Consider the following 25867-nt stretch of genomic DNA (forward strand, 5'->3'; position numbering starts at 1 on the left):
GATCATCTGAACAGGACAAGGACCCTGGGGAGAAGGAACCTATATCTGTCCATAACAGAGCTCAGTTACATTTGGCACTACAGAACGTCATTGACTGTCAATTCCAATAGATGAGAGCTGGGTTCAGCATACAATCATAGACTGCAAATTACTCTTTGGTCCTGACAATGAAATCTGGTTTGCATTGTGAGCTGTTGGTTTTGTTTCTGCTCCCTTTTGCTTTCTGTAAATAGAAGTTTTTGTTTGTGTTTGTATTTGTATTTGTCCAACTGCTTGCCTGCTGGACACTGACAAGCTCCAAGTATCCAGTGGACACTAGGGAGAGAGTAACAGTGACTTACAGCAGGTGGTTCGAGGAGATGGAGTTATAGACAGGTGAAGTGTGTGACCTAGTGGATAAACAGTGACTAGGATGAGTGAATAGGGTTGCATATGTGAGGGAATGTCAGCCCTGTCAACCATGTGGCATGGGCAGCGTGGCTTTAAGCCATAAGACCATAATAAATAGGAGTGGAAGTAAGGCAATTGGGCCCATTGAGTCCACTCTGCCATTCAATCATGGCTGATGGGCATTTCAATGCCAATTACCCAAACTCTCCGCGTATCCCTTAATTCCTCGCAAGATTAAGAATTTATCAATCTCTGCCTTAAAGACATTTAACGTCCTGGCCTCCAACTGCACTCCATGGCAATGAATCCCACAGGCCCACCAGTCTCTGGCTGAAGAAATGTCTCCTCATTTCTGTTCTAAATTGACCCCCTCTAATTCTGAGGCTGTGCCCACGAGTCATAGTATCCCCGTCTGACAGAAACAATTTCCCAGCATCCACCCTTTCTAGTCCATGAATTATCTTGTAAGTTTCTATTAGATCTCCCCTCAATCATCTAAACTCTAATGAATACAATCCCAGGATCCTCAGCAGTTCATCGTATATTAGACCTTCCATTCCAGGGATCATCCGTGTGAATCTCTGTTGGACACGCTCCAGTGCCAGTATGTCCTTCCTGAGGTATGGTGCCCAAACTTGGACACAGTATTCTAAATCAGGCCTAACCAGAGCTTTATAAAGTCTCAGTAGCACATCACTACTTTTACATTCCAACACTCTTGAGGTAAATGACAACATTACATTTGCTTTCTTAACTACGGATTCAACCTGCAAGTCAGCCTTTAGAGAATCCTGTACTAGCACTCCAAGATCCCTTTGTACTTTGGTTTTATGAATTTTCTCACCGTTTAAAAAATAGTCCATGCCTGTGTTCTTTTTTCCAAAATGCAAGGGCTTTGTGGTTGCAATGACATGATGTTGGCAGTGATGGGCAACACTGGATTGTCCAGGTGCACTACAGCCTTTCAAAGATGGCATGGTTACAAGGGATGGTGGTCTTTAAGTGGATATCTCTGAGTGGCGAGGTGTTCTGATTTTCACCCATGGTAAGGTGGACTGGAAATCAGGCATGGGAAATATCATAAGGATAGAATAGTTAATTAATGAGATGAATTTGACAAAGCATGTGAGAGAACCCCTTACACCTCGCAGGAAGTAACTCACCAGAAAACAGAATGTAACCTGGACATGGCCTCACACAATGCAACCTTCTGCCCGAGGTCAGACTTTCTGGAATCATGATGTGAAACTTGTTGGAGCATCAATGAAAATTTGTTGTCGAATCGGGATTTATAACAGGAGAAAAAAAACATTAAATTAGCAGAAGCTAAGTTGAATAAGTTATTAAAAAAAAATTAGTTTATACATTTTTGGCCAGTTCAGAGACCTGACTGAAGTCAACAGAAATTATAAACTCTCCAGTAAGGACGTTGTTCAAAACCAGTAAAGAAATAAGTACCTCAGAGAAAGATATTTTGTGAAACCTTCCAGACCAGGTCTGTTAGTTAGAACTCTAGGTATTAAAAAAGGAAGAAAGTTTATGTTGTTAGTGGTGTGAGGAGCCTGGGGAAAGACTGTCACAGCTCACAGGACCAGAACAAAGAAGAAGAATTTCAGTCAAACCTACAGATTGTATACGAGCAAAGGCTAAACTGATTGGGAATGTGCTCATGACAGTTTACAAGAAAATGAGGGATGGTCTTGTTGAAGCACATAGGATTCTGAATGTACTTGATAGGGTAAATGCTGAGAGAAAGCTTCCCACTATGGGAGAGTCTAGGACCAAAGGGTGTAGTCTCAGAATGAAAGTGCATCAATTTAAGACTGATAGGAGAAGGAATTTGTCTCTCAGCAGGGTTTAAGATTTTGGAACACCTTGCCACAGAGACCAGTGGGGGGGAGAGTTCTTTTGTATATTTACGGGATGGATGGACGGACGGACGGATATTCTTGATTCATGGGGGAAAAGACAGGAAAGTGAACGTGAGGAATGTCGGATCAGCCAAGATCCTATTGAATGATGGAGCAGGCTTGAGGGGCTGAACCCCCTGCTCCTATTGTATTTCTTATTGTCATAACTTCTGTTTTATTGTTAAAACTGAAACCACAGCCTGGTGTGTTGAAGTCTTAGTGAAAGGCTAGCATGTTCATTAAAAACAAAATAGGATCAATGAACCCAGATTTCATTCTGGGATTTGATTTGTCTAGTCATAACATCAGCTAGGATCACAACATATTTGTCTCCAATTAAGATCAATCATACTTTGATACTAGTTCCTTTGCTCTTGCTGAAATAAACTATTTATAACCCTGGTATACTGCGTGGAATTTGACTGAGTGCTGGCCACTCCGGGTCTATGAATAATTCCTGATAGAGATGAGTTTTGGGGAAGGATATTGTGGTTTTCCCCTCTTCAAAGTGTTTGAAGATGGGGGTGGGGTTTGTAAAACAAATCTTCTCACCACTTTCCTACATACCTCTGACTAGTTTTGCATGTTCCAGGATGGGGAAGGTGTCAGGCACCCTGTCCATCATCAGACTCATGAGGAGTCCTCTCAAAGGCCTCAAAAGATCTGAGTCCGTGATGCCTTCTCTGAACATTATAATAAGAAAGTCATGGCAGCATCACATGGTGGAGTTAGGGGAAAACGACCAACTTCATTTAATAGGTCCCCAAACCTTACTAGTACGCCAGCATGTGTTTGTAAAGTCCAGTCCTTGGAGTTTAGTTTCCACATGACTTTGATAAAGTATATTTGGATATTAATTAAATGAACAGTACAAAACAAATAGAAGATATTATTGCAGGAGAAAGGATGTTAGGATTCAAGTCAAAAGACCCTCCTGGATTTTGCACTTTAAAGTCATGAATGAGGAGAGGAGTTGAGTCAGTGACAATAGAGACAAATACCTTAAACATCATAAAATATTATATTCATTTCATATTATTTCATGCTATTTTTTGAATTTGTTTGCTGCAATTTAACGTCATTGAAAGATTTGTCACGCCACTGTGGTTTTCATGACAAACGTAACAGTGACCCTTAAGCAGTTAAATAAAACAAGCATTTCATGAAGAAATGCATGTGCTGACATCAGTAATTTCTTTTACCAAATTGCAGACTTTCACGTATTATAATTAGTACCATCAAAATGGCCAAGATTATCAGTCAATTCTATTAATCTTACACAAGTGAATTCCAATTTCCAGGCATCTCCCAGCTATATGTCACTGGCTTATGTCAACAATTTTGTACAGTGTCCAAAAATATATTACTTTCCACTTTATTCAGCCGATGCTGCCATGGGAGAAATTATAGTGTCTCGCCTGTTCTGTAATTAGTCACAAGCTTCTTTATGATGCTCTGATGTTTTACTTTAAAAGATTTGTCAAAGGGAGCAAATGATGAAAAAATGTGCAAAATGTGTAATCTAATGAAGTAATCTAGTGCCACAATCTGACCCTTTACCACCACCACCTGGAAAGAGCTTTGTCCGGATGGCCACTTCTGAAGTGATGTTGGCCAATGGCCAGAAGTCACAGTGTTTCTGCCTGCTGGGAAACACAGTAGCCTCTTCAGCTCCAGAAGATCCAGTTCAAACTTGAAATGTTGCCCTTTCCTTTGGGATTCTATTATCTGACCTTCAGATCTAACTCTGTGCTGTACTTCTATAGCGCTTTTGTAAAAGTTAAGAAAAATATTAATTAAGGAAAGCAAAACTTTTTCCAGTTAATCATTTCTGTGTATACAGACAGAGAATCACTTTAACATCCTTCTACAGGTCGAGAAAGGACATTTCTCCCAATGAACTAATGACCAGTTAACACCACAAATCATTGTCCTGGCTTGGGAGTGCTGTCTTCTTCAGAAAACAAATTTCTTTCATAGGACATGACCATAGTTATGAGTCTACCTTTTCCTCTTCCCTTATACAAGTACAAGATCAATGCTAAGCTAGGCATAAATGCCTTTGTGTTATAAGTGGAGTCAAATTTGTAATGCTTTTCCAGAATTTTTGTGTTTTGCTTTTGATTTCCAGTGTTCATAGTTTCACATCATTTTTGTAAATTCAAAACGTCAAAGGTTATATTTAAAAGCAAACTGAAAAATATTTTCTTCAAGTGCTGCCTAAGTACAAAGTCTAATTAGGACAGGCACACTAGATGAGTTACTTCAGGGACAGAGGCACCTCAATTGTGCAAGTTTTCCCTGTTCTGGGATCAAGGATGGTGCTGCTGTCAGTGGTTGTTAAAATGGAGTAGTTGAAGGGGGCAGGCATCTCATTACATAATCTCTGCATTTTATTATCTGCATATTCTTGATGGATTAATATTATTCTTACTTTTCGTATGATCCTCCCCAGGTCAATACCAATAAGACATTTTTATTTATTTATTTTGGGTTTTTATATTCAGCTGAGTGCTATAAGATGAATGCAAAATCAGGAATTAAAACTCTAAGTCAGTATAGGATACAAAATAATAATCAAAATACGATGCCTTAAAGACTTTCACCATACAGCTGTTCCGTATGTGAATGTGAGAGCGATGTAGCACTTTACAAATTCTCTTGGGAACGTCTAACTGACTTCACCTGCCTAGAATTACTTTGCAGTTATTATTAGTACACAGCCATTGTACACACGAAACACAATGTGATGCTGAGCTGTATTAATGATTGAGCAAAAAAATTGACCTGAACATCAAGCAGGGTGCCATGGGAACTGACATACTGACTAAGCAGACAAGTTGCTAGATTGATGTCTACCTAGCCAGAATCCAAGGCTAAATGATTTGTTTGGTACAATATTTTGTTGGGTTTTGTCTCATCTTGATTTGATTCAGATTGCAATCAGGTATGTTTAATAAAGAGAAGTTTGAAAGGAAAAACAATTCACATGGAATATTTTAGAACGTCCAGACCTCTTGATCAACATCTTTAATTTCAAAATGAAATATGTTCCGCTTTGAAACTGTTACAACCGTCTGAGAAATTTTGATAAACTACTTTGCAGTTTAGACAAACACTTTGAACTACTCATTTTTTTGTCAACAATTCAACTCTCTGATAAAGTTTCCATATGAATAGTAATTACTGCTGCATACCTTGTATAAGGAATGCAAGTGAAAACACTAGCATGTATTGAAGATCAAACTGTGGTTTCAGCTGAGAGTTTTAAACTTAGTGCCAATGTCTGGTTGGGCCTGTAGGGTATTTCAGTTTTAGATGACCATGAATCATTACACAGGCAAACTAAAACCTTGAAGTAGAATGGTATGTTGCAATGTCTTATTCAATGCAAGGATGTGATCCTTCACAGTGAAACACAATAGCCCTCGCAAATGACAACATGTATAACTATGATCCAATGGGTAGAAACTTTGGTGTATGCCCAGAGCTATGAAAGGATGGGTGCAGAACTTAGGATGTCAGTCCAGCAAAAGTTCAGTTTCACGATGGTGTGCTTATGTTTTGCTATTAAGCTCCAGAAATGTTTTGGTGAGTTTTAGCATTCCTGACAGGTACCTTTTTTCATTTTCATTAGCCTGCCATGAGTACTTGTTAACACTCCAGTCCACTGAAGTTATGTTTGCAGGCACAATTCTAGCAGGGTAGACTTCTTTCAAGCTGTAGTGAGTACAAACTTCTTCCTTTCCTTGGCTGCTTCACAGTAAAGCTGTTTTATAGTACAAACACTTAACAGTGTGAAGTTCGATGCGTGACCAGGTCAATCAGCTCAGGAGAAATGTCAGTCATGTACAGTCTGGGTGTTTGCTGTAGTTCTTAAGTGTGATAGTACAAGGGGTGAAGGCTGAATGGGCCCACTAACCTGTTCAAGCAAAGCAGTCCCACTGGCTGACTGGGTCAAGCAAACAGGACTCAAATGAAGTGGGGTCTGAAATGTCATTTCAGTACAGTGAAAAGAGAGGTCTATTGAGAAGTTTCATGGAAAACTTGGATGAAAAGTAATATGGAGCATAATTTAATGTGTGTAACTGGCAGGGCCACTTGAAGGATCTTGTGGATTGGAAGTAGTAAATAGAAGCAGAGGAGAGAGGGACAGTGATAGGCGCAAGGGGGACGGAGAGGGTATGAGCTGTATATTTAGGGTGGAGCACGTAATGGTGATGTTAGATACACTGGAGAAGGAGAAAGATGAATTGAATAAGGGCAGTGCAAGGGTAAGACTGCACAAGGAATCTGGATGGAGTTGGGATTAAGGAGATGTACAGGACTTTCAAGGGTGATAATGAAAGGTCAATAGTAATGAGGATTGGGGAATTGGAGAAGGCCACTGGAAATGCCAGAAGAAAGAAGAAACTATCTATATGTGTGGGGGCAAAGGAATATTCTAGAAGGCAAGGACAAAGATGTCATTAACTCAAATGAAAAGTTTACAATCACCATCTTTTTTTAAATCAGTTATCAACTTACAGCCTCCCAGAGACTGTGCAATCACAAGTCAAAGACTTAAGACCAGTTTGCACATATTCCTGCACAGTGTAACTGAGGGAATTGAAATCAAAACTGAAAAGTATCATTGCACGAGCACTCAATTAAGCATTGAAGGAAATCACACACTGCAGGATAAAGATGAACAATTCTTACAGTTCCAAATACTAGCATCCTAAATATGTTTTCTTATTTGTTAATCTTTGATTAGAAGACCACTTAAGAATTGCTCGCAGTGGTGAAGGTTCTGGGAAGGAGTTATTCCATGTTCAGCCATGCAGTATATGTGATTGTTAAAGACATGAGCATGAAACCATTAAGCAGTCTGTAGATTCCAAGGTCATCTGTCTCTATCCCAGGGGAAAATGATATTCACCAAGAGTCACATTTTGCTGATTGCCTGATGCATGGAAGCCAATGTAAAGATCAAGGCTGCAACTATATTGCAAATGGCAGCATCTGGAAAGGAAAGATCAGTCATGGATCAAGGTGGATGCAACTCATCATGTGGAGGAGACTGCACGGCAGGCTTTCACCCAAGACATAAGGACCTGTTGACTATGTTAAGATGTCAAATGGAAAACATGCATTTCATTTTTGATATTTCTTCAGAGCAGTACTTCAATGTCAGATGTCTGACCAACTTGGTAAAACTGATACAGTTGATGGGTTAAGAAGAAGAAAGTGGATGAGGAAAAGAAAGGAAAAACAACATCAACAGAACCAGAGATTTGGGGCTCAGGAAGCTGCATTGTTGGATCAGCAAGCATCTTCTGAAGAGGGGAGCCAATGTTGTCTTTATCATTGAGCAGTATAGTGGGGGAGGCTGTACCAAAGGCATTGCAGCTACCTGCAACTGACTGAAAGGGAGTGCTGGAGGCACCTTCACATTACTCAGGATCAATTACAGTTATCGCTTACTGGAGGCAGTTCTGCAGTCCTCTGGCTTCGGTGAAAATATCGTGTCAGTGGCAGTGATGAGCACTGTGCAAGGATCCACACAAAGCAGCTACCAAGAAAGGTTCAGGATTTTGACTCGGTGACAGGGAATTATTTGAAATTAAGGACCTCTTAAAACTATTTTTTCTAGAATTTTCTATGTAGCATGAGATTTTATTTTAGCTATTACATTAATGACAAGCCTTCCAAATTTCTGGTAAATAAAAACAATAGGAAGGGACAAAAAACGCCATAAGAATTACCAGGTCACCGACGTCACAATATTCCATTAAAGTGATGTCAAAGATGTTTTCGGTGCGATATGTACTCTCTGATCAATAATGCACTTGGGAAAATGGGAAGCTTTGATCTTAGATGGAATGGCAACTGACCTTCAGATAAAGGTGGGCAAGGGAAAAACATTCATCCAGATATGATGAGTGGCTGTCCCATGGTAATTGGCTCAACGGTTTCAGACAAACAGATTGCAGCATAGATTACAAGCCCCAAAAGTAAGGTATTTTAACAGGAATATGAAACGTCACCTTCTTGGACAAGAGCAGAAATTCCCCTACATCAGCCTGAAGAAAGAACAAAGACTGTCATCATTAAAGACTGCGAACCAAAGATCTGATGTTTTATATCAGAGATCAACACCTCACCACTCCAATCCATAGGGATCCACTACTTCTGACTCTCCATTTTATGGAACATCTTTGGTATCACCAAACATGCTTAGCTGTCACAAGTCAAGTATTTTCTTTCTTTGTAGAATTAAGTAATGCATTGCTTCAAAAACTCTGTTTCTTAAGAAACTATCTGAAAATTCCTTATGAATAGTTGACTGCCTACATAAGGTAACAGGGGCCATGAATTCCCAAAATCTAACGGAAGGATAAAATTCCAGGCCAGATGGTGTGGAACTTGCAAGTGGCAGTCTTTCAATGCATCCTGTTGTCCTTGTCTTTCTAGGTGGTAGAGGCCATGGTTTTGGATGGTGCTGTCAAAGGAGACTCAATGAGTTACTACAGTGCATGCAGTGAATGATACACACCACTACACCATGTATCACTAGTGAAGGGACTGAATATTGAAATTGGTGGATAAAGTGCGAGCCCTGGATGAATGTTGAGCCTCTTGAGAATTGTTGGAGTTACACTCACCAAGGCAAGTTGAGCATATTACATCAGATCCTTGTCTTATGACTTGCAGATGGTTTCAGGCATTGGGAAGACAGAGGTAAGTTAGTCAGGGCAGAATTTATCTCTGACATGATTTGCTGCTTCAGTACTTATGTGGCTAGTCCAGTTCAGTTTTTGCTCAATGGTAATTCCAGGATGTTGACAGTGGGGGATTCAACAATGGCAATGGCATTGAATGTCCAGGAAAAAAAATGGTTGGATTTCTCTTGTCGAAGTAAAGTACTTGGCACTTGAGTGAAACGAATGCTTTTTGCCACTTAGTGAATCATGGATGTATTGGTGGTAATCTTCCATGGATTTATGGTTTCTGGAAAAATCCCAGAAGTGTGGAAAACTGCCAATGTAACACCTTGATTTAAAAAGGGAAAGAGACAAAAATAGCTAACAATTGGTCAGTTAGTTTTATATCTGTTATTGGGAAAATGTTACAGTACATTACAAATGTAATATCAGATCATTTAGAAAATAAAAAAAATCAAGCAGAGTCAACATAGCTTCTTGAAGGGGAAATCATGCTGGACAAATGTACTAGAATTTTTTGAGGAGGTAACAAGGGGGATTGATAAAGAGGAAACTGCGAATGTCATATATGCTTGGATTTTCAAAACGAGTTTGGTACCACACAGTAGGTGGTACCTTATAAGATAGATATTGGAAGTAGTGTATTAGCATAGATGGAGGATCTAATAGATGACAGAGAGTTGTGATATGGGTGGCATTTTTAGGATGGCAAACTGTAACAGTGGAGTGGCACAGTGACCAATGCTGAGGCCATACTTATTTATATCAAGGGCTTGGATAAGGAAATTGAATGTACTACTGCCAAGTTGCAGAAGATACAAAAATAAATGAAAGGTAAGTGATGAGGATAACACAAAAAGTCTGCAGAGGGCTATAGATAGGTAAAATAAGTGGGCAAAATTTTGACAGATGAAATATAATGCGGAAAAATTCTTGATGGTAAGAATAGAGGAGATGAATATTATTTAAATGGAAAAAGACTTCAGAAGGCTACAGATCAGACGGGGTTGGGAGTCCCTATCCATGCATTATAACAAACAAGTTCAGCAGGTAATAGGCAAGTCAAGTAGAATGTTGGCCTTTTTTTCAAAGGGAATAGAATATAAAAGTTAGGATGTTTTGGTAAAAATATACAAGGCACTATTCAGATCAAAGCTAGAAAAACCGTGAACAATTTTGGGCTCCTTACTTAAAGAAAGATATCCTGGCATATGTCAGTGAGCTGATGTTGCATGAATGTTGTAGTCATTTTATGCCTTAAGTTGAATTATAGCAGATGTGTGAGAGCCAGTAGCATAGCTTTTGCAGTTTGGTGCATTGCCAGTGGTTGCAATGATTTACCTGATTGTTCACTTTCTCTGGCAAGGATCAAAATGGAAACTGCATTTCACAGGTCCCAAGTTGCCACTTGGGCTGATTTTTGTTGAGATTATTGAGCGTTTGTACCCTGAATGGCTCTTCTTTACTCAACTCTGGCAACATCCAGCTGTTTTGTCAAAATGAAATTTAACTTTATGCCATTTTGTCTTGATTTTTTCACCTACACGTATTACTATTTCTGGCTCCTTTTTCTGCTATTGGAAGAGCAGTTTGTGTGCAGTGTGACATTAATTTTTGTACTGGCCTACTTTCTGTACCTTCAGTGGATGTGATTCTCCACTCGATGATTGCCTTCTGTACATCTGTGCAGGATTTGCTCAATTTCTTTATGATTGCTTTGGCAATGTTTATTGCCACCTTAGCCTTTCTAACTAATTGGGGATTATGTGAAGAGCATATGTTGTGTTGAATTTCCCAGTATTTCATGCAGTGATTGAATTCTTCAATCATGAACAGAGGGCCATTGACGGACATGACAATGTCGGGAATACCGTAATAGCTGACGTGTGCTTTTATCCATTTGTCAATCTCAGTGTTGCAGTCAGCTTTTCCACCTCCTAGTTGTTGGAACAGTGTTCTACTGTGATAAGGTAATCCTGTGAGTGTGTAGAGATCTCTTTCGAGCATTACCCTTGGTTGTTGTCATCAGCAATTCGGTAGATTGATTAACTGAGTATTCATTACAAGCACTGCAGCAGCTGTTTTTGTCCTTGATTTTGTTAGTCATGCTTGCCCATTAGAACACCTCTCTTCTCTTCTTCAGATTTGATTCAATTCCCTGGTGGGATGCACTTTAGTGTCTCTCCTCCCAGTATACCTTCACAGTAACTTTTGTATTTCCTTTGTACAGAAGGCCACCTTGGGAAATCATATTCCCAACATTGTCTTGGAGCAATAGGTGTGTCCTCAATTCTTTTTAGCCATCCTTTACAATACTTCTTGCAACAATTGCATTGTGTTGGTAGTTTTCTTGATTTGAACAGAATCTTTGTCTGTTATATTTAATACCTTTGCTGGGTTGATGATTTTCAAAGCAGTACAAGCTGGCATTTCACATTGAATCAGGAAGACTTTATGTTCCACTGTGGCATTCACCACTTTCTTCATTGGGAGATCTGCTCTTGACAATATACATCCGCTTCCCTTGCTTGTATGACACATCCAGATAGCTCTGTCACTGGAGTGACAATCTTTGCAGATGCTTTCAGCAGATAATAGTGGCATGTGGAAAATGCTTCAAAGTGGCTTGTAGTTGGATTTGACTGTACTCTGCCTCTTCCATAGAGTCATAGAGTCATAGAGATGTACAGCATGGAAACAGACCCTTCGGTCCAACCTGTCCATGCCGACCAGATATCCCAACTCAATCTAGTCCCACCTGCCAGCATCCGGCCCATATCCCTCCAAACCCTTCCTATTCATATACCCATCCAAATGCCTCTTAAATGTTGCAATTGTACCAGCCTCCACCACTTCCTCTGGCAGCTCATTCCATACATGCACCACTCTCTGCATGACCAGCGACACGTGAATTCAAAAACAGCATTGGCAGTAACTGTGCAGGTTCTCTCTCTCTCCTGCACTGTCCTCACCATGTGCTTCCTTTGTCTGTTCTTCTCCCTTTTAAAACTGCTGTTGTTTTGACTTTTTTTTTCCCAAAGTTCCAAAACAATGCAACAGCATATAACACAGTAATTGCTGCTCCTGGAATTCGAGGAAATCACCTCCAGCACCTAAAATACCTCAAAAAAAGGAGCAGCTGTTACAGCCAGAAATTTTTCCCGTCCTCCATCTTGGATTACCCAGAATCCTATCAAGTAGGCATGGATGAAAATGTTCACAAGGAAAGACAATGACTCGGCACTCTTTTTTTCAAACTGGGTAAAACGTTTTTCTGTTTCTGTCAACACTGTGAATGCAGCTGCAACTTGTTGACATCGCTGCATTAGGGGCAGCTACAATTCCTGGTTTCACATTGTAGGGTCATTTCATCATTTACGCTGTAGTATTTCAGCACTGATGTTGCTATCATTAGTTGCTTGATTTTAGTGAAAGCTGCTTCTTGTCAGTAACCATCTAGGGATGGTCAAGATTTTACCTTTGTAAATTATGGCTAAATTCCTTCCAGGCTTAACATAAGGTTTGCAATTTTTGTGAAGATTTGTAACTCAGGTTGTGGTTCAGATTATAAGTTTGCTCACTGAGCTGGAAGGTTTGTTCTCAGACATTTCGCCACCATGTTAAGTAACATCATCAGTGAGTCTCCGTTGAAGTGCTGGTATTCTGTCTCACTTGCCATTTATCTGTCTTGGCCTGTTGTGGTGGGTGATATCCCTTCTGGATATTTTTTTGCAAGGTTGGTAAATAGGGTCTAAATCTATTGATGGAGTTCCAGTTTGAATGCCAGGCCTCTAGGAATTCTTGTGCGTAGCTTTGTTTAGCCGGTCCCAGATAGAAATATTATCCAAGTTGAACTGATATCCCTCTTCATCTGTGTGTAAACACAAAAGATATGACTGAACTATCACTAGTATCCATACACATAGACAACAAGGGACACCAGTTCGACTGGGACAATACATTCTTCCTGGGACAGGCTAAACAAAGACTTGCACAGGAATTCCTAGAGGCCTGGCATTCAAACCGGAACTCCATCAACAAACATATCGATTTGAACCCCATTTACCAACCTCTCAGAAAAAGATCCAGAAGTGATAACACCCACCACAACAGACCAAGACACACAAACAGCAAGCGGGACAGAACACCAGCACTTCAATGGAAGCTCATTGATGATGTTACATAGCATGGTGACGAAACATTTGAGAACAAGCCTTCCAGCTCAGCAAGCAAACTTACAACCCTAACATCAGGTTGTGTGATCTTTTCAGACCTTTGTATAGATTATTTGGGTCAATGCATACTCTCACATTTCCAGGTTGTTTCACGGCTTCCATGCTCCTAATCCATTATGTAGGAGTTGTCATTTTCTTGATGAATTCCTTCTTTTCCAGTTCTTCTACCTTTGCTTTGAGGCAGGCCTTAAGGCAGCTAGAACCTTGCACAGCTGAATTGCCATTGAGCCCTTGTCTACTTTGAAATTATATTTTCTTGAAAGATATCTCAATGCCATGAGTGTATCTTTACGCTACCTACAAAACATTCCATAGTCCATGTTTTTGGAATGTTGTGATAAGTTCAAATATTTTTTTGCACCAGTGTAAGGTTTAGATTTTCTTTGGTTAAGGCGAGGAACATTCACTTATTGTCTGCTGTGGAGCTCCAGATCTTCGCTTGTGTTATTGTAATGGAATGCAAGCATTCTGGTCTCTTGGCATGTGCATGATGCAATCATATAGCTCTATCCTTACAATTGAGCTTTGTTGGGCCACTTTCCATAGGTCTGTGAAGGTCATGATGCTGCATGATACAACAGGGTCTATCTGACACTTCATGTTGTCACAATGCTCTCCTTCTGCAGTCCTCATTTAAACAGTCACGATCCACATCTCAGCTATCGACTTAACTGAGTCATCCTATTGTGTGGTCTATAGTGATTTGTCAGAATCTTCTATCATTATGTCTCCAATGGCCATCTGTACCTGCTTGATGTGCATTATCTTAGCCAGACACAGTGTGCAAAGTGTTTCAGCTTCCTACATTGCTTTCCACACACTTTCTTCTCCTTTGCATGATGTCTTCTGCAGTATTTGCATTCTGCCCTTTGTCTGGGATTGTTCTGCCCTATGTGCCTGGATGATCTGTCAGCTTAATGCAAAACTTGGTCTGCTCTGTTATGAACATGCTGTTGATCTACATTCTCAGCATCTCTGCACAAAACAATTGCTATTCTGAGTTAGGTTTGACTTCTCTCAACAGTTATGCTTTATCTTTTGGATCTCTTATTACTAAGGCAATCCTGCGTCTAGTTCGCTCATCCTTTAATTGCACAAACTGACAGGTTTCTCCGTGCTGCATTAATGATGTTGCACATCAATCAATTGACACATTTTCACTTTGTTCTCTCATATTGAATGCATACCATTCACTTGGAGTGTAAATGTGCTTCAAAACGTTAAACATTTCTTCGTGTAGTTTTCTGCTCTTCAGAGAGATTTAATGTAGAATATATTTTGAAACGGTCTCTTCCCAGCAGTGATACAAGTGTAGCGGTTTGCACTTGCTCTAGCTTGCGCAACAGAACAGTAGCTATTGCATAATTCTGTCATTGGTGATGGAAGAATTCCTAGTTTTGCATCATATCTACAGTCCTTTGAACAGGAGTTGGGAGGGAAGAAGCTGCAGCTATTATCTCTTAAGCATTGTTTTCATTGTGATGTTCAGGTTTTTTTTGCCTCTGGCAGTTCACAGCCTTTCAACTGTGCTCTTTATTTCAGGTCTGAATACACACAACTCCTGACACCATGTTTCAAGTGTAGAATATAGCAATGTGAAAAATACAAGGATTTTATTGAAATAACACTTAAGTTAGCTGTCTATAGGGTTTGGGTATCACGATAGAGGTCACATGACTATGGCAGACTGGAACAGACATTCGTAAATGATTGCATTTCAAGCCAAACACTTTCCATCTGCAGTTTCTCCACATCATAAGAAATGGTTCTGAAAAGAGCAGTTGTAAAACTGACATAATTACTTGCAGATGGTCCATTTCCAACTCCTCTGGAATTTATCCTCTAAAAGGCTTTCCTTTTGTACAATATATTTAATGTCATTAAACATATGTGCCTTGCTTTTGGTATTCCATGTAATCCCTTTTAGATTTGGGAAAGAGGGATTATTTATTGCTCTCAAGCAGCACCATCTTTCTGGCAATTGCCTGGTTTGTTGGTCGTGCTCTTTTTTGTACATCTTCATTTAATCCAATGTTTATACATTTCAATACAATTTTCTGGCACGGTTTGTAAACAGAATTTCTGAATGCTTGTTGCAGTCCCCAACAATTATTAACTGTGGCTACATTCCCTTGCTCATTTCCTTTCTTATTGATGGAAATATTTATTTTCTCAATTACATCTTTCATGACTTTGTGATTGTTAGCGCAAAAAAAAGTCGATTTTGTTTTCTCAAAAAAAAACACCTGAATGGTTTATCCTTCCTGAAGAAGGTTATTATTAAACTTTGTGGCTTTAACACTGTTTCAATTATGCAATGTTCCTCAGTAAATATCCTGTACCTGGAGCAAAATTAAAATCTGTATGACCTATGGAAGAGATTAGAATCGGAAGGGAATGATTAGATTGGATTGTCCCCAAAACAGGCATAAGGTTTGGGATGCACACTTATCCTGTGCCCGTTCAATGTAATGAAGATAGCATGATGCCTGTTTATAATCATGAGAGCTTTGTGCAGCCAGCAGTAACTGCGGTGTTCATTAGCTGCAGGCATCACCACAGGAATCCAATATTGTTCATTTCCAGCATTATTTAAAGCTAGCCTGTACTAAAGGGGAGATGCATTATGCTGCTGGAGTTAGCATTGTTTAGAACAGCACTTCGTAATAGGTAATAAGGGCTGACTATTGGAGGCAACATACATCAACATTTTCAAACAGTGCCCTGGAGATCTTGGTAAAAGAGTTACAAAGGAAAAGAAATGTACTGTATCCGCAGGGGTCATGTACTGGTACGTGATGAGAAGGCAGTTTAAGCAAATAGCCATTGAGGTAATTCACAGGAAAAAAACCCCAAAGCCTTGGATGCAAATTTGTAAGTTTAATGATCCCACACAAATAGTTAGGTACCATCAATGCACCACCAAATGTTATATCATACGAACTGCATGGCTAACCTCTGCCGCTGTTTAATGTACTGCAATGCCAGCTCTAACCGTATCAACAATCTCTATCAATCAGAATTCAAACCGAACATTCATATGTATCACTTCATCCCACACTTGACACCATTGCAGCCTCACCTATTCTTCATTACCTTCATATGCTGCCAGATATTGAACCAAGGCAGCCACATAATTTACTCTGACTGTAAAATACTCAATGCACACCTCCCTTTCTCTTACAGTAGATAACATACTGTAGAATTCTGGGTATTCCAAGATGGAGGACAGGAAATATTTCTGGCTGTAACAGGCTGCTCCTTTTTTGAGGTATTTTAGATGTTGGAGGTGATTTTCTCGAATTCCAGAAGCAGCCATTACTGTTTTACATGCTGTTGCATTGTTTTGGAACTTTGGAGGAAAAATATTCAAAGCATTGGCACTTTTAAAAGGGAGAGGGTGAGACAAAGGCAGCGCATGGTGAGATCAGTGCAGGAGAGAGAGAGCGAGAGAAAAACCCACACTGCTAACTACATAGCAGTGAACCTGCGCAGTTACTGCCTTTGTTGTTTGAATTCATGTATCGCTGGACATCGGAGTGCATCTGGGAAAATGATCAACCAGTGAAATTTACAACTGATCTGGCAGGAACCTGTTTGGGAGAGTTCACATCATAAAGACAGATAAGTGAATAGTTTTAAGTGTGTCCTTTCTATGAGTCTGCAGTAGTGAGTAGTGTGGGTTTTTTCTTGATTATATGTTTTATTGAGATATGTCTCTTGATTAAATTTAAAAATATAAGCCATAAGTATTAAGTTTACCTGCAGCAGTGTTTTGTAGAGGAATAAGACTGGGCTATTTTCTGAGTCTGCAGATTGGAAGAAGCAAAAATGGCCCCTCTCGCTGAGAGTAAGTGTTAAATTTTCCAGAGTAGTTCCAGAGTGACATGCTCTTCTTGTCAGATGTCGGAGTTCAGGGGGAGTTTACGTGTTACTGAGGATTATATATGCAATAAATGCCATTGGTTGTGAATTCTATCAGATCAAATAGATCGGTTGGAGAGACATTTAGAGGCAATGGGGAATTTACAAGAGCAAGGGGGTGTGATGGATGGCAGTTATAGGAAGGGGGAAAGTCTCAGATAAAATCACATAGATGGGTTAACTCCAGGAAAGGTAAGCGAGGTAGGCAGGTAGTGCAGGAGTCTTCTGTGGCTATCCCCATTTCAAACAAGTACGCTGTTTTGGAAAATACAGGGGGTGATGGATTCCCAGGGGAATGTAGCATGAACAGCCAAGTTTCTGGTATTGAGACTGGCTCTAATGCAATGGAGGTATGTTTAGTTCAAAGAGATCTATTGTGTTAGGGGTCTCTCTAGTCCGAGGCACAGACAGACATTTCTGTGACCAGCAGCGAAAAATCAGAACAGTGTATTACCTCCCTAATGCCAGGTTCATGGATGTCTCAGAGACGGTGCAGAATGTTCTTAAGTGAGCGAGGGCCCAGCAGGAGGTCATTGTACATATTGGAACCAACGACAGAGGAAGGGAAAAAGGATGAGATTCTGAAAGGAGAATATAGAGTTAGGGAAGAATTTAAAAAGGAGGTCCTTAAGAGTAGTAATATCTGGATTACTCCCGATACTGCGAGCCAGTGAGGATAGGAATAGGATGACAGAGCAGATGAATGCGTGGCTGAAGAGTTGGCGTATGAGAGAAGGATTCACGTTTCTGGATCATTAGAATCTCTTCTGGGATAGAAGAGACCTGTACAAGAAGGACAAATTGCTTCTGAATTGGAAGGGAACTAATATATTGTCAGGGAGACTTGCTCGAGCTGCCCAGGAGGATTTAAACCCAGTGAAATGGTGAGGAAAGAGATCAATCTGAGACTGGCCCAGTTGAGAAATGAAGCAAGTCAAACAGTCAGGGCAGGCAGGGACAAAGCAGAGAACAAGGTAGGACTGATAAATTAAGCTGCATTTATTTCAATGCAAGAGGCCTAACAGGGAAGGCAATTGAACCCAGGGCATGGTTAGGAACATGGGACTGAGATATCATTGTAATTACAGAAATGTGGCTCAGGGATGGGCAGGACTGGCAGCTTAATGTTCTAGAATACAAATGCTACAGAAAGGACAGAAATGGAGGCGAGAGAGGAGTGGGAATGGCGTTTTTGATAAGGGATAGCATCACAGCTGTACTGAGGGAGGATATTCCCAGAAATACATCCAGGGAGGTTAATTGGGTTATTGGATTGTACTATAGACTCCTCTAATAGTCAGTGGGAAAATGAGAAACAAATTTGTAAGGAGATCTCAGCTATCTGTACGAATAATAGGGTGATTATGGGAGGGAATTTTAACTTTCCAAACATAGACTGGGACTGCCATAGTGTTAAGGGTTTAGATAGACAGGGGTTTGTTAAGCACTTACAAGAAAATTTTATGATTCAGTATGTGGATGTACTTACTAGTGAAGATGCAAAACTTGATCTACTCTTGGGAAATAAGGTAGGGCAAGTGACTGAGGTATCAGTGGGGGAGCACTTTGGGGCCAGCGACCATAATTCTATTAGTTTTAAAATAGTGATGGAAAAAGATAGATCAGATCCAAAAGTTGAAGTTCTAAACTGGAGAAAGGCCAATTTTGACAGTATTAGGCATGAACTTTCAAAAGCTGACTGGGGGCAGATGTTCACAGATAAAGGAATGAGTGGAAATTGGGAAGCCTTCAGAAATGAGATAACATGAGTCCAGAGACAGTATATTCCTGTCAGAATGAAAGAAAAGGTTGGTAGGTAAAGGGAATGCTGAATGACTAAAGAAATTGAGGGTTTGGTTAAGAAAAAGAAGGAAGCATATGTCAGGATAGATCGAGTGAATCCTTAGAAGAGTATAAGGGCAGGAGGAGTATACTTAAGAGGGAAATCAGGAGGCAAAAAAGGGACATGAGATAGCTTTGGCAAATGGAGTTAAGGAGTATCCAAAGGGGTTTTACAAATACATTAAGAACAAAATGGGGAGAGAATAGGGCCTCTCAAAGGTCTCAGAGAACACCTCTGGGACACCCAGACCAACCAACCCAACCACCCTGTGGCTCAACACTTTAACTCCCCCTCCCACTCCACCAAGGATATGCAGGTCTTTGGACTCCTCCATCTCCAGACCACAACAAAATGACGGCTGGAGGAAGAACGCCTCATCTTCCGCCTCGGAACCCTCCAACCACAAGGGATGAACTCGGATTTCACCAGTTTCCTCATTCCTCCTCCCCCCACCTTGTCTCAGTCAAATCCATCGAATTCAGCACCGCCTGCCTAACCTGCAATCTTCTTCCTGACCTCTCCGCCCCCACCCCAGTCTGACCTATCACCCTCACCTTGACCTCTTTCCACCTATCACATTTCCGACGCCCCTCCCCCAAGTCCCTCCTCCCTACCTTTTATCTTAGCCTGCTGGACAAACTTTCCTCATTCCTGAAGAAGGGCCTATGCCCGAAACGTCGATTCTCCTGTTCCCTGGATGTTGCCTGACCTGCTGCGCTTTTCCAGCAACACATTTTCAGCTCTGATCTCCAGCATCTGCAGACCTCACTTTCTCCCCTCAAAGGTCTGCAAGACAGTCTTTGTGTAGAGCCACAGGAGATGGGGGAGATACTAAGTGTGGAGAAAGACATCAAGATATAGAATGTAGGGAAAAAGATGATGACATCTTGAAAAATATCCATATTCCTGACGAACAAGTGCTGGATGCCTTGAAACACATAAAAATGGGAAGCTAGGGAAGTGATTGCTGGGCGTCTTACTGAGATATTTGTATCATCGATAGTCACAGGTGAGGTGCTGGAGGACTGGAGGTTGGCTAACATGGTGTCACTGTTTAAGAAAGGTGGTAAGGACAAGCCAGGGAACTGTAGTCCAGTGAGCCTGACCTCGGTGGTGGGCAAGTTGTTGGAGGGAATCCTGAGGGATAGGATGTATATATATTTGGAAAGGCAAGGACTGATTAGGGATAGTCAATATGGGTTTGTGCATGGAAAATCATGTCTCACAAACTTAATTGAGTTTTTTGAAGAAGTAACAAAGAAGATTGATGAGAGCAGAATGGTAGACGTGATCAGTATGGACTTCAGTAAGGTGTTCAACAAGGTTCGAGCTGAAAATGTGTTGCTGGAAAAGCGCAGCAGGTCAGGCAGCATCCAGGGAACAGGAGAATCGACGTTTCGGGCATAAGCCCTTCCCCTTGGGAAACTGGTTAGCAAGATTATATCTATAGAATACAGGGAGAACGAGCCATTTGGATACAGAACTGGCTCAAAGGTAGAAGACAGAGGGTGGTGGTTGAGGGTTGTTTTTCAGACTGGGAGCCTGTGGAGGGCCACAAGGATCAGTGCTGGGTCCACTACTTTTCATCATTTATATAAATGATTTGGATTTGAGCATAAGAGGTAAGTTAGTAAGTTCGCAGATGCCGCCAAAATTGGTGTAGTAGACAGCGCAGAAGGTTACCTCAGATTACAATGGGATTTTGGTCAGATGGGCCAATGGGCTGAGGAGTGGCAGATGGAGTTTAATTTGAATAAATTACGAGGTGCATTTTGGGAGAACATATCTTAGTGGGACTTAATGGTAAGATCCTAGAAAGTGTTGCAGAACAAAGGGACCTTGGAGTGCAGGTTCATAGCTACTTGAAAATAGAGTCGCCGTTAGATAGGATAATAAAGAAGGCATTTTGTAAGCTTTCCTTTATTGGTCAGAGTATTGAGTACAGGAATTGGGAGGTCATGTTGTACCTGTACAGGACATTGTTTAGGCCACTGTTGGAATATTGCATGCAATTCTGGTCTCCTTCCTATCGGAAAGATGTTGTGAAATTTGAAAGGGTTCAGAAGAGATTTACAAGGATCTTGCCAGGGTTGGAGAATTTGAACTATAGGGAGAGGCTGAATAGGCTGGGGCTGTTTTCCCTGGAGCATCGGAGGCTAAGGCATGACTTTATAGAGGTTTACAAAATTATGTGGGGCATCAATAGGGTGAATAGACAAGTTCTTCTCCCTGGGGTCGGGGAGTCCAGAACTAGAGGGCATAGGTTTAGGGTGAGAGGGGAAAGATATAAAAGAGACCTAAGGGGCAACTTTTTCATGCAGAGGATGGTGCATGTGTGGAATGTGCTGCCAGAGGAAGTGGTGGAGGCTGGTACAATTGCAACATTTAAAAGGCACCTGGATGGATATATGAATAGGAAGGGTTTGGAGGGATATGGGCCGGGCACCGGCAGGTGAGACTAGATTGGGTTTTGATATGTGGTAAGCATGGACGAGTTGGACAGAAGAGTCTGTTTCCATGCTGTACATCTCTATGACTCTATACAGCTGTAGGTGGCAGGAGCTAACTGTAGGGGGACCCTGCATCGACAGCTTGTAAGCCACTTGGAAGTAAGTGTACTGCCATTATCAAAAGGGTCATTGATGGGGCTAGCAGGACTGAAGATGATGGTATTGTCATACCTAATCACAATTTATTTCATCCTCAGTAAGATGTATAGGCAAAAGTGAGGATTGCAGATGCTGGAGATTATAGTCGAGAGTGTGGTGCTGGAAAAGCACAGTAGGTCAGGCAGCATCTGAGGAGCAGGAGAATCGATGTTTTGGGCAAAAGCCCTTCACCGGTAAGATGAGGCCAGAGCACAGGGCAAGAACAGCGCAGATGCCAATTTCTCTGAGAATGGTTGGCTCTCAAATCCTGCTGCAGAATTCTCAAGTGAGGACTTCATTGGACTGTGATAACTGAGACAGTTGATTGGTCCACACAATAAAATTCCTGGTGAACTGGAAAAACCTGCTAGAAAGCCTGTACTCAATATCAGGAAGAATTGATCGGGCTGGTACCAACACGATGAAGGGTTTTGTTCACAGTAGGGAAGCCCATCCTTTTCAGAATGGAACTCTGTTATCACACTTATGTGCCCAACTTTACGTAACATGTGTTGGTCAATGTATCAGCTTCCATTGTAGCAAAAGCAACTTCCACTAGAATCTGTATTCTGCTGTGAAAGATCAGAGGTTTAGCTTCCTGCAATGCAAATTCTGATTGTTGCTGTCATGACTTTGGACACCAGTATTCAAAGGCACTTCCACAGTGTCACAATAATGCAACAATCTGCTCTTTAACAAATTAATAGGTTCACTGAGGTGCTATGCTGGCAAGTGGCAGTTTTTCAGTGGAGAATAAATCTGCGCTTTGCTCTCAGAGTGACAGCATTTGTCATTCTCACACTATGATTCAGGTAGTGCCCTTCCTGTTGCCTGTCTCCCAGACTAAGCCAGTGCAGTTGGAAGGCAAGACCTGAAGGCCCAGAGCATCTTGAGATTGACCTCATACTCCTCCTACACATGCTATCTGCAGGCTCCACCATTGATAGTCAGCAGCCTTCTACTAGTTCGGCTGCAGCCACTGGGATAGCACATCGCAGGTACACAAAGACAGGCAAAGACACCCATACGAAAGGAAGTAAGGGTGACTTTTTAAATGTTATATGAGAAAAACTTGCATGGTTTCTCTTAAAATTTTAGTTTAGTATCTGTGTTTTGTGATGGCATTTAGTTTTGTATTGTGACCAAGATGACAATACAATGACAATGGACAAAGGGAAGGATAGGAGTTTTGGACTATTGGTGAATATGGAATTGTATTGAGATTTCTTGTATTTTATTTGAATTAGATGTTCACCCAAAGCACAGGCAGAAAGGAGCTCATTAACCTTTAGAATCCTTTTCTCTTCCTCCTTGTCATCCCCACGTCTGCTTGGATTAAAATGCAATCATGTACAAATATCTGTTTTGTCTGCTGTAATCTTGTGATCCCCACTAGGGCCACACATCCCGGAAGCAGACATCTCAAGGTTCACTTCGATAAGTTTCTCACATTGAACATATTGCTATGCCGCACTTTCAAAACATGGTGTCGGAAAAGGTACTGAGGTGAGTGTTCAGTGATGAAATAAAAAACAGTTTGTGAGCTACCATTAAAAAAGACAAAAACAAGGGACATAGTGAAACCAATGTTAAATAGAAAATGGCTGCAGCTTCTCTCCTCTCATCTCGTATTCAAATGATTGGGGATATGAGGCAAAATTAGGAATTAATCCATGTAAAATGGCAAAATTATGCAATAGCTACCATTTTATTGAGCAAATCAAAACAAATATCAATTACTGCACTTTTATGCTTGTTTGGAAAAGACTGTTTAAAAGTGTATTCAACCTTAATTCTCGCTGAAGAGGAGAAATGGCACATGGCAGAAATTTTAAAGGTTTAAAAGAAAGCAACTTTTGAGCCCCAAGTGAAGATCGTGGATGAACAGTATGCTTTCAATATATCGGAACAAAGTCTAAAACTTGATCAACATGTACCATCATTAATTCAGGCTCGCAGAAACTTGTGAGCTAAATGGAAACAAGATTGTACTAGGAGTAAACAATCCAGCAGTGGCAGCAATCCTACTGAGATGAAACAAACTTAACTCGGGTTAGCAATTGTTCTGTGCAGAGGTTCCAAGGATGTGGATCAACAACTGGAATGTGCTCATGGCAGAACAGACCAGGTTTGCATTAAGCTGACAGATCCTCCAGGCACACAGAGCAGACCAGCCCCAGACAAACGGCAGAATGCAAATACTGCAGACAACATTGTACAAAAGAGAAGAAGGCATATCCATTGTGGAGAAAGCGGTGTTCTTACTGCAGGAAGCTGAGTCACTTTGCACACAAGTACATAGCTAACAGGATGCATGACAAGCAGGTAGAGATGGCCATTGGAGAGATAGTGGATAAAGATTATCACAAGTCACCAAGGACTATTACACAAATTAGTTCAGTCAAATTGATAGGTGAGAAATGGTTTGTTACTGTTTGAATAAATATCATCACAAAGTAGATGAAGGTTCAAGACAGCTTCAGCATTTGCCATGCAAAGACCTAGCTGTTCTCAAAGCCAGCCTGAAAGACATGATAGAAGAACCAGAAAAGAAAGAAGTCATCTAGAAAATGACAACTCCTACCAAATGGATTGGCAGTATGACTGTAGTGAAACAACCTGAAAAGCTGAGAGTACGCACTAACCCAAAGAATCTAAAGCCCTGAAGAGATCTCACTACCACATGCTTATTCTAGAAGGAATTTTGGCATCAAATGCAAGGGCAAAATCTTCACCATCTACCTGTGTCATTTGTTGCTGAAGAATGAATGATAATGCCAACTCATTGTTCAGGATGGGCAGTAGTATTGGGCACAGAATAAGAAGCAGCATTCACTAAAATGGCAACTTGTAATAGCCTGTGTTAAAATACTTCTAATACCAAATGAAGCAGGCTAGAGAGCTATTGATGGTACACAGCACCTCAGACTGTTGATAAAGCTGGAAGAGATTTCTTCACACTTATTGCTTACTGATTTTCTTGTCACTGTAGTCTACTGTTCTGACAACTGGAGGTGCAACAGTTGACTTCAATGATTATGTTGATATTGTCAAAAACTGAAAAGCACACTTCAGCTTTTATGGTATTGTAATGGGCAACAGTGATCCTCAGTTCACAAGTGAGAAATTCCATCCCTTCATAAAACACTGAAAATTCAACACCAAACGTAATCTCCACACTATCCCCAATCAAATGTAAAGGATGAGCTAGAAGAATAATTGCTAAAGCACTCATAGGAAAAGCAAGCAAATTCTGCACACATGTGTAGAAGGCAATCCTTGCTGAAGGTGTGGAAAGTAGTTCAGTACAAAACTAATGTCTCTCCACACACCAACTACTCTTCCAATAGCAAAAAAGCTGCTGACGCCAGAAGTAAGTGTGAGTGAAAACTTCAAGTTAAATAGCAGAAATTGAAATTACATTTTAACAATATTGCTAAACCATTGCCAGAATTGAGTATTGGAGGCCAATCAGGCTACAAGCCTTCAACAATCTCAACAAAAATTAGCCCAAGTAGCAATTTGGGACCTGGGAGTGGCACTTACCAGCTCAATTGTATGCAGTAGAAGTGAATGACCATAGGTATGTTCACAACTGCAGGCACATACATCCAACAGCAGATACTGTTCCTCAGTTGCAGGTGGCTGATCAGGAAGAGGTGAACTCACCACTTGCTCAAATAACACATCACTAGTTAGAACAGAGGTCCACAGAAATAGAGCAACAACATCTGTCATAAAAACAATAAAACACTGAAGAAGAACACCCCACTGGGAAAGCAACATCAGCCAGAAGAACAATCTGGAGACAAATTGGAGACCAGCACTTTTTAAAGTTTATGTATGAATGGTGTATACAGGCACATATTGATAGAAATAATGAAAGATCCCATAGTGCTATTTAAAGAAGAGGAAGGATGTTATCCCTGGTGTCTTTGCCAACACATATCCTTTAATCAACATCTCACAAACACATTTTCTGTTCATTTTGCTTCCTTTTGGAGTTTGCTGTGTTTAAATTAGCTTCCACATTTTCTACATCATAATAATGACAACACTTCAGAAGTGAAGTGAATGAAAAGCAGTTTTTTTTGGAGAACAGGAGTCATGAAAACATTATATAAATGCAAGTTTTCATTTAATTCATCTATAGTAGTGAGCTAAAAAAATCTAAAATGTATATTATTGTCTTTTGGGAATTTGAAATGTT

Source organism: Chiloscyllium plagiosum, unplaced genomic scaffold (genome assembly GCF_037043375.1).
Source record: "Chiloscyllium plagiosum isolate Xiang-an unplaced genomic scaffold, Cpla_swu_hap1 HiC_scaffold_2, whole genome shotgun sequence".
Taxonomy (NCBI): Eukaryota; Metazoa; Chordata; class Chondrichthyes; order Orectolobiformes; family Hemiscylliidae; genus Chiloscyllium; species Chiloscyllium plagiosum.